General features: G+C 45.8%; 1 protein-coding gene across 1 annotated transcript in view; it reads right to left on the minus strand.

Annotated features, from left to right (window-relative positions):
- The window catches only part of MOB3C (MOB kinase activator 3C), a 61171-nt gene extending 55104 nt beyond the window's left edge, over positions 1-6067 (minus strand). The window contains exons 1-2 of the mRNA XM_053246061.1: positions 5858-6067; positions 4473-4563 (exon numbers count right to left, since the gene is read on the minus strand). The gene's annotated coding sequence lies outside the window, so the exon portion shown is untranslated. The remainder of the gene's footprint in view (positions 1-4472; positions 4564-5857) is intronic.
- Between the last annotated feature and the right edge of the window lie 4320 nt (positions 6068-10387).

A 10387-nucleotide genomic window follows, 5' to 3' on the forward strand; every position in this document is an offset into this window, starting at 1 on the left:
TCAAACAATCTGCTAGATCAGAATAAGTCTGGAAGAGATCCATTAAGATCTAGTAAGATTTAAGTTCACAAGAGGAATGCTACTATTGCTACTATAAATATTTATATACCACTCTTCAACCAAAGTTCACAAAGTGTTAAATACATAAATAAGATGGTCCCCAAAGGGCTCCCAATCTAAAAAGAAAAATAAGGTATCAAAAATGGAAATATATATTGTTACTATTTAGTTCTGAAGATGTTCTGTATGTTTTAATCTGCTTTTAATGCATCTGTAATATGTAATATAAACGAAAAATCAAATTAGACTAAGATTTGGAGTGATTTTCTTTATTTTGGGCATTGGACCAGCAGAAAAGTAAGAAGAGACTCATGCTGCAATCCTAGATACATTGGGAATAAGCTTCACCGAACACAGAAGAACTTCCTTCCAAGTAAACTTGCCCAGGATTGGGCTGCATTGCTATTTCTGTAGGATTTTCACAAGCTGATACCTATAAAGTGGACTCAGACTCCAGCAAGTCTGGATAATTAACCTCCTTGGCTAGGAATGGGCAAACTACTCCACAGGAATAGATGTTTTTGAGCATTTTTAGACCTTGCTTCCCCTACCCATTTAAGTATTGAGAGCCACATTATTCTAAATACAATGTGATGCAAAATAAACAAAAATCACATTAATGTAGATGCCACAGGCTAGAACAATAACTGTCTGGAGTCAAAGCACAGCTGAATAGCTGTCTCTGAAGCGGCCGTAAATAGGTCCCTATAGGATACACCCAATATGCAAAATGTGAGAGGAAGTCATGATATAAAACTAAAATCAGCAGAGCACAGATTGTCTGCCAGCAAGTTTTGCATGAAATACATTCCAGACTTCAAACTACTTAAACAGAATAGGAAGTAGCAAACCTCAAAGAATTGGGAAGAGTTTGATAATTTCATAAACCAATACTTAAGAAGTTTCCCCCCATAATTTTAATATGCTCTAATAGCAAAGACGATTAACAAATCAATATAGGCCAGTACTGAAAAACAGCCAACACTACCTAGATTTCTGAAAAGGGACACAAAAGCAAACCAGGTAACTTACAGCTATCCATTAGTGTAATTTTCAATGATATATACATAATTAGTTGTGAAACTAAAGGAAAAAACCAAGCAAAAACAGCCAAAAGGCATGAAAGGAAATGACAGAGGGGACATGGTATTGTTGATAAGGCACGTTATTTCAGATGAAGGAGACATCCAATTGTAAGACTAGTTTTTTCTTCACAATGAAAAATAGGTTTTTTAGAAGCATTTCACTACAATACAATATTACAGTGAAAATTACCACTTAGGGAGCTTTCTGAGAAAGACTAGTCAATATCCAGAAAGACTATATCTGAGAAAGACTAGTCAATATCCAGACTCATGTTGCATGCATGGAAGGACCTTTTGTGTGCACAGCAAGCGAGGGGCAATTTTTAACAATCCCACCTTACCTTTGCACCTTCCTGTGCTTCCCAGGACCTTCAGGGACAATTTCAGGAGACATAGGAGGCAGAGGGAAAGAGGGATCTGTGAAAATCACCCATCCTGTGTTATTTGTGCAAAATGTTCTTCCATGCATACTGAGTTAGTCTGGATGTGTGTAGGTGTGTTCATAATTTCATAATCATAAGATGAACGCATGTGTGTGTTCATCTTCTGTGGAACCTAGTTCACATAGAATTTTATCATCAATCTGATTGGAGGCAGGAGCAGGTTGATAAAACTCACTGGTTGGCATCCTGACTAACACAGCGTGGGCATTCCAGGAAGACATGTTAGTGTTGGGGAGAACATTTGTAGCTCTGCAGTGTTGGAAGTGCGGCAATGGGGGCAAAATGAGGAAGCTCTCTGCAGTACAGACACAGCTAGTCAGAATTTCACAGAAGGTATGCAGAGAGTACACAGAATGAACTGAATGACCTCATGGTATGGAGTATTCTCCATTATCTACTGTCACTCCTGTTGCTGTTCTTGGTTTTTGAATTCAGCTTTCTGGAAGGTGAGTGAAGACAACTCAGCATAACCATTTGAACAATGCCATATCCATGCACTGCACTTAAGGCTGCACCAGTCCTAACATACTTACAAGGAAGTAAGTTCCATTGAACTCAGAGGCACTTATGTTGGAGAAAATGTATATAAAACAGAACTAATGGGTCCTATTTATCTTTCCTGAAGACAGGTCACATTTGTGTTTCCTGTTCATCTGGTGGGCCACTGTGTGAAACAGGATGCTCTTCTAGATAGGCCTTGAGCCTGATCCTGCAGGGCTTTTCTTAGGTTAATCTTGTGGTTGACCAAAATCCCTCTCTCACTCTTCCCTCCTTCCTTATAGTCCTGTCATTTCCTGGAGATAGGAAACGAAAAAGCACTTCGACTGAGGGTTGTCTTGTGCAATTTAAGATATGCTAATTGAGCAAAGAGGCACTTTTTAAAAGTGGCGATTCTCTTTATTCAAGATCCATCCCCAGCACAGTATCCCTCCAGTGGCTGTTGCTGGTGTCTATCTTATGTTTTTTTTTTAGATTGTGAGTCCTTTGGGGATGTGGCGGGTGGGGAGTATTTATTTATAACTATGTAAACCACTTTGGGAACTTTTGTTGACAAGTGATATATAAATATTTCATATCTGTATTCGTCATATCTGTTTTACAGGAGGGGACTGGAAGAGCTGGGCCTGAACAACAAGAAAAAAAGGTGGCCAGAGGGAACTGGGTCAGGAAAAACGTTTATTGTGTATGGGGAGAAGCTACCTGAAAAACAATGGGCTAGGAATGGGCAGGTTCAGTTCATATCAAGAACCAGCCTGCTTTCAATACCAGGGCTAAGTTTTGGAAGAAGTAATAATGAACAGACAAATGCCTTGGAGCATGGGCCCCTTCCAACAGATCATGCTATTATTCTGAAAAGAAAAGAGCCTCTTGCAGCTTCACTCATCCCATCTCCAGCCTCACTCCATCATTCATGTATTTGTGTGAGGTAAACAGCTGTGCCATTTTAGCCAATGGTGAATTCACTGAAACCTGTTGGTTGTCTAGAGACTGAGGCAATTTTTCCACAAGTGGCAGATGAGGTGGAGATCCTGCTGCACTCCCAGACCCAATAAAAGCAGGCTGCATGTGACAGGCTGAACTTGGGCCACACTTTATTGCACTGTTGCAGATCCTTTAGATCAGAGTTTCGCAACGTGTGGGTCTCCAGATGTTATTGGACTTCAACTCCCATAATCCCCAGCCCCAGTGGCCTTTGGTTGGGAATTATGGGAGTTGAAGTCCAATTACATCTGGGGACCCAGACGTTGAGAATCCCTGCTTTAGATAGTAAATAAATGGACTAGAGCAGGAAACTCCTCCCCTGCCCCATAGGAGACAGCGTCACTAAGAGGACTGCCTTATCCACTGATAGGTGAACCAGCTGGGCTTGTTGGAGGCTGCCAGCAGCCAGCAGACCACCTTAGCTTCCTCCTTGCCGCAATTTCCTGTGTGTGTGGTGGTGGGGGTGGGTGGGTGGGTTGCTTGAGTCATCACTCCCAAGTTCCAAGTGGGTGAATCGAGCAACAGCCCAAAGAAGTTCCCTTCCTAGATAACCCAAAGCTCCAGGGCAGGCTCAACAGACAGCTGCCCGACTTACATCTGATTGGGCATCTTGAACCCTGTGTCTGGCAGATGGCACCATGCGCACCCTGGCCCCCACAAAGCTGGCCACACAACTCAACCCCCCCCCCGCCCCCCGACAGCCACACTGAGCAACAGGAGCCTGAGCAGCTTTTCTGAGTTGTACCACTTTAGATTGCAGGCAAGGGCTCCTATGACAGAATGTTCCTCCATTTAAATAAAACCAAAGCAAAGACCTTTCTTGCACATATGAATTAGCCTGGGGAGCAAAAAAGATGAGGCTCGAACCCCTGCCCATCCAATCTATTTTTTTCTATGTACAGATGGCTTTTGTTGTTGTCATTGCTGTTGTCAACGGGAACATTCATCCAGTCGCACGAATCCTCACCGGCATGATGCAACCCAGCCACAGGTTGACTACCTCATCAGCTGCTTGTGAGAACACTGTGTAAGTGATTGGTGAAGGGTTTGTTCTCCAGCAGAGGTGCCTTTCCTGTTTAAGAGGCGAGAGAATGGTCTTTTTCTTGTCTTTGAAAGTTGGATTTGCATAAGGATGAACAGATTTTTAATCAGTCATTGCTCTTTTGACTAATATGTTTGCTCATTTTAGAATTATTCTGATGGGTGAGAAAGCTGTAGGGAAGGGATGGACTCCAGAATCCACACTACTTAACATATGGTGATTTTGCCTGCTTCCAAATCCAAATGCTGTGGCTTTTAAGTGCGGTGGCTTTTTAACAACTAACTCCCACTGGTGCAAAATTAAGCTCATTTGGTTTTTTTAGATCACTTTGCCCTTTGAGAACAATCAGTGTGACTATACCTCTTCATCTGGCAGCATTTTCTTTCAGTTCTGGCATTAGCTAAGACTTTGCTTCTTCCATTTCCATGCAAATGAGATTTCTTTTCTGCCCCTGGGGAAAGGAAACATGTCTTCTCTCAAGTTTAATACAGTCAGCTGAGCCCAGAATCTTCACCAGCATTACAGAGAGCAAAAATGTTTTAGAGAATCTCAGCATACAAATGATTAAACATGAAGCACTGTATTTCATACCATCTTTCCATTATAAAACTAAAGGCAATGAAAAGTACCCTTTGCTCCTTTGGTAAAGCATTTGCTAGCCATTCTCAGCCAAACCATGGCAGAATGCTGGAGGATGCTGGACAAGTTGCCAGTCAACCAACCAACCTTCTCAAGTTTCGATACATTATTTCTGTTTCAGTTTAGCTTTTGGGTTGCCCAGGGGAATGATAGGTCCCTGTTGAGGTGTGTGGGGTGAAATAGTTGTAGTATTTAGGTGTCTAGGAAGTGGCACAGCTCCACAGTCCCTTGGAGTATATCCTGAGATTGTGCCTGTTGCTTTACTTGGGCTGGGACAGAGACAGACTATGCAACTATTGCATTTTCCATTGTGCTCCTCCATCAGCTCCAACTGACTTCAAAAATCACCTCTGTGCACCTTTTTCACACTTTGGTCTTTAGCAGCAAGATGTGCAATTTCCAGATGCTTGCCTAGCCCATGCATCTCTGGACACAGCAAAGCTTGAAAGTCATTCACCTAGAATGTATTAACTGTCCTGCAATGTACCTCATGATGCCAAGAAGAAAACTATTGGCAAAGAAGGGCCCTGGACTCCTACAGGTATATGTCCCTCACTGCAATCTCTTTCCCCAGTTTATTCCCATCTTGATTTTTGTTCATGACTCTGCTGATTCAGTTCTGCCCTCTAGTGGTCATTCCTCGCCTTTCATATTGTTTTTGAAAGTTTCTCTTGCCTTCAAAGTATTACAGTGGGAGCAATTAATTAATTTTGCATCGAGATACTAGAGGCTGTTGAAGAATCCAACTTCATTTTAAAGACTCACATAGTAATTTCACACATGCATAAGAATGTTCTATGCATGGCAGGGGTGATTTGAGCCAATCCCCCTGAAGTGATAGTCAGGCCTTAGGGAGGACTAGGCCTCAATTAGAGTAACTGCTTGGAGGGTGGGCTTCTCCAAATACGGAAAAAAGCCTGGGAGAACCAAATCTCGGTGGCCCGATGTGAGGAGCAGCCTGGACAACAGCCTGCAGAGGAGTAGGGGAGGGGTGTGCTAGAGTAGAGTTCTTCCCGGGAGACCTCGGAATGAGATTTGATAAGCAACTACTATAGGAAAAAGGGAGACTAACAGCCTTGCCGGGGAATCAATTAGGAGTTCCTTACCTGGAAGTAAGTAGGACAAATAGAGATCCGTTTAGATAATTCCCTTAGACACGTCAGGGAATTTAAGTGCTTGGATCTGATTTCATGGTTCTTTTAGTTCCTGGGAAAGGGGTTACTTGAATGGAAGCAGCGATTGTTGATGCCTCTATTGTTTTCCTTATCATCCAACCCTTGTTGTTATAGAATGTCACTCCTTATTGGTTCCTGCCCTAGTCACACACTCTTGAAGGCCTAAGATTGCTCAAGCCTTTCTTGTAGGAAGGGGTTTTCCACTCTACTCTCCCAGAATATTCCTATGGAAGGGTGCATCTGCTCATATAAAAAATTGGATGGCAGCTGCATACCTGGGACTCCTCCCAGCTAGAGAAGGGATTTTGTATTCCTCCTGCCCTTTTGATAGTTACAGCCCTCTTCTCCCTACTGCATCCAATAGGGTTGGAAATGTTCAGGGGTATACTTTAGGACAGCAGAGGGAGAGGGGATCAGCTAAAACCACCTCTCCCCCCGCCCTTCTGTGCATGAAACGTTCGGACCTGATGTTAGTATGTGAGCCATTGTGATTAAAAATCTAATGTGAAAAAACATTGATATCAGACTTTAAAAGTCATGACCAGTGTTCCCCCTAACAGGGATTCCCAACTGTTGTTAACTACAACTCCCAGAATCCCTAAGCAAAAGACATTAGAGTTGCGGATTCTGGGAGTTGTAGTCAACAACAGCTGGGAATCCCTGTTAGAGGGAACACTGGCCATGACAGCAGTTTTTAAATTCTGCAAAGAGACTAAGAGTGTGCGCGAATAATTTTTTTGTTGATTCAATTCAACCCCAAATTGAATTGCAAAAAAAAAAAAAGAATCGATTAGTTGAACCAGAGATTTGCAAAAAATTAGCAAATCTCACATCACTAAAGATGTTCTGAAATGTGATTCAGTGTCTGAATTGTGGGCACAATCCCTTTAAAACCAAGGGCTAACACAGCCCCTTTAAAGTGGAGAGCAGGTCCATATCTGCTCCTCCTCTGCTCGCCGCCACTTCCATAATGGAAGCGCTCCCCCCAGCTATGGCCACAAGCCAGCGGGGCATTCCCAGCTGCCCTTGTGTGACACCGGAACACACATGGGCTCCATGCATACACGGCAGCCATTTGCGTGGTCAGCATGGTTGACCAGTAGGCCATTTAGGCCAGACATGGAGCTCATCACAGCAATCACCAGTAAAATATTAGAGAGAGCACACTGAGCTGCCACTGTCCATTTCTTGCCACAACACCACCATCTCACACATAGACCAAACCACAACTCAAGGCAGGCAGGCAGTGCCTGCCTGCATCTGGAGAACAACATGGCCTCACTTTGGTACTGGCCCCCAGCTGACAGCCTGACACATGGGTCAGGGCACCAGTCCATGTCTCATCATTGGCCATGGTGATGGCGTGACTGTGTGTCCGTATTGAATGGGGTGATTAGAGATCCCCATTGCTCCCTATGGGCGAAACAAGCAGAATGTACACATTTTGCAGACCTGCCTTGGAAAATAACACTGCAGAACAGAAGTACACACATTCCAACATAGAGCACATTTTGCCAAACACATAGTCTAAAGATGGCCCCAAAAGAATCACTGACCCAGAATCTACTGCCAGCCATAGTTCCTGTGCTGCAGTAACATCACAAATTGTCTTCTCATACACAGTTATGACTCCTTACAACAACCGACACAGAAGCACCCTTCTGGGTCAGCTAGCAAGCATAGCCATAAGCTCAACTAGAACATCTTTACTCAGCCACATTTTGACTGAGTACACCTTGCAATGCAGATTGCAGAGCTCAGCAGACCAGAGCAGTGAGGGAATCACAAATTACTCTTAAGGCCAGACACCGAGCTCAGCTCTTACCATGAGAAGACATCTTCTTTCTTCTCTTCTTCTCAAGTGTAAACATACATCCCTGCCTGCCTGTGTCAGGATAACACACCATGAACTCAGATTGATGCTAGGCCCCAGCTGGCAACCTGACACATGGGTCAGGGCACCAATCTATCTCATCATGGTCATGGCGGCGGTGTGCTTGTGTGTTGAGTGTGTGTATCAAAAGCACTAACAGGCAGACTGTGACATATTTGAGTTTGGGGTTGGCCAGAGTGGGGCAACCTGCCAGTGGTGTTGCAGTGGATGGGGGTGACCATGAGTCACTTGCCCTCGATGGCCAGCTTGGGATAGCCCAGCAGGGAGAGGTTGTCCTTAAGACCAGTTGCTCCACCATCTCATGATCCAAGCATGAGTGGTGGGTTGTCACCATACCCCCAGCCATGGAGAACACCCTCTTGCTCTGGACACTGGTTGGTGGGCACAATCTGGCAACCATTGCCAAGTTGCCCAAACTGGATCAGCTCCACCTATCAGCCTGCCACCGGCATCTGCAGATACTGTAGCACACACTACTCAGCATCGTTGCAGGGCTCGGTGGACTTCTCCCATACTCCTGGCAAGGGGCCAAGGAACCCCTCCATGAACCACTGGGTGGAAAACAGAGGCAAAACTGCCGGCTCACTTGGCCCTGCCAGGGCCACCACGCTGTGGGACCAAGAAGCAGCAGTGGTAGTAGTACTGCTGTTGGGGGTAGAATGCACACCAGGTGTTCCAGCTCCTTCCTCCTGGTTGTGCCCCAGCCTCTAATCCTAAGCTTGCCAGCTGGTCAGGAGTGACTGCTTTGCCCTTCATCCTTGGCTCACATTGGCAGGACCAAACACTCTCTGCCACTTATACAAGGGTGTCCTGAGCCGATCCACCACTGCAGTCCTCAGCCAAGCTGCTAAGGTGATTCCTTCCTCAGTGGTCAGCTTGGTCTGGAGCTCACCCATTGTCTCATCAAGAAGAGTGGTGGGCAAAGCCTGGCTCAGTGCTGCTGTCTCATCACACAAGCTGTTCAATGAATGGATCGAGTGCCAAGACACAAGATCCTGGTTGGACAGGTCGCACACTTCCTTTCCAGGGAGTAGATGGCCGGCTCTTGTTCCTGCAGACGTTGAAGCAAGAGGAAGGTGGGGTTCCACAGGGTCAGAACAGCCTGAGGGAGCAGGTGTTCAAGTAGCCCAGCTCAAGCTTCTAGCTCCTGAGCATACACCTAGCCTTTTCGCTCCCGTTGAAGTAAGCTGCTATCTTGCAGCACTTCTCTGCAAGAGTAGTTGTGGCGGCAGCAGAATTGCACCCAGCGCCTGCAGCAGGGATGTCTCACCTGGCCATAGCACCAGAAGGGCCAGGGGCATCCCCAACGACCAAACTGAGAGTGTGTGTCACACAACAGATGGCCACAAACTGATCCTGCTTGGCTGCCTTTGTGATGCAAGCCACATTGTTGGCGATCATGGAGTCTCAGCAAAAGTTTGGCTGCCCAGTCAGCCATTCCTCCACCTGGCGATTCATGGCCACCCACAGCTCAGCTGCATGGGAGGCACTGGCCACACCACCAGCAGCAGCTGTTCCCTCACTCTCCTGTCCACCACCCAGTGCGCCTCCCACTGGGACTGTCCCACAGATCTGCTGTGAAGTGCATGCTGGTGTCTGATGCTGCTGCACACAGCAGCCCCAACATGGCCTCTCTGCACGACAGGTACTTGTAGGGCACTACCCGCCTGTTGAATGCAGTGCATGAGGGGATCTTATAATCAGGGACAAGCAGTCGGACCACCTGGAATAGCTGGTTGTCCAAAGTGACCATCTCCTCAATGGCCTGGCTGCACCCACTGTGCAGGCAACTTCCCCTGCTTGGGGGAGGGAGCAGGTGCCTTGCCACTAGCCAAGGACATGCCAGACTGATGGCTGGCAGCAGGAGCAAAGACCCCAGGTGATGCCATCAGAGGTGCTGTAGCATTGCCGTTGTCCCAAGCTGCTTGGAGTCCTTACCCCTGCTGACCCATGTCCTGCAGTGAGTGCAGATAGCATGGTGTGGGTCACTCGGGCAGTGCTCAAAGTGGTCCCACACCATTCTGCTCTCAGTCTGGAACCATTTTAGTGGTATTGGGGCTGCTACTTCATTCTGAGGGCCGCCACCACCACCGCCCTCTGTCCGGTATCTTAAGGCAGCTGTGAACATCACAGGCCAAAATATAAAAAGCTGATTATTACCTTTAAGGCTCTGAATGGCTTAGGCCCGGGTTACCCGATAGAATGCTTTTCTTTGCAATATCCCCATAGCTCATTAAGATAATGAGAGGTCCATCTTTGGATGCCACCAGTTCATCTGGTGGCAACTTGGGTTTGGGCCTTCTCAGTAGTCGCCCCTAGGCTGTGGAATGAACTCCCCGTGGGTATGAGGTTTATCATCCCTGGAGGCCTTCAAGAGAGCCATGAAGTCTCACTTCTTCAGCTTGGCTTTTAATAATATTTAAGAGGTTTTCATGGTTTTTAAAGAGTTCTGTGTTAATATTTTAAATGGTTTTATATTTTTGATTGTGAACTGCCCTGAGCCTTTTTTGGATAGGCAGTACATAAATGAAATAAATAATCATCTAAAAAACAAAGAAAGCAGACCC

The sequence above is a fragment of the Hemicordylus capensis genome, chromosome 4 (assembly GCF_027244095.1).
Source record: "Hemicordylus capensis ecotype Gifberg chromosome 4, rHemCap1.1.pri, whole genome shotgun sequence".
In the NCBI taxonomy this organism is placed as follows: domain Eukaryota; kingdom Metazoa; phylum Chordata; class Lepidosauria; order Squamata; family Cordylidae; genus Hemicordylus; species Hemicordylus capensis.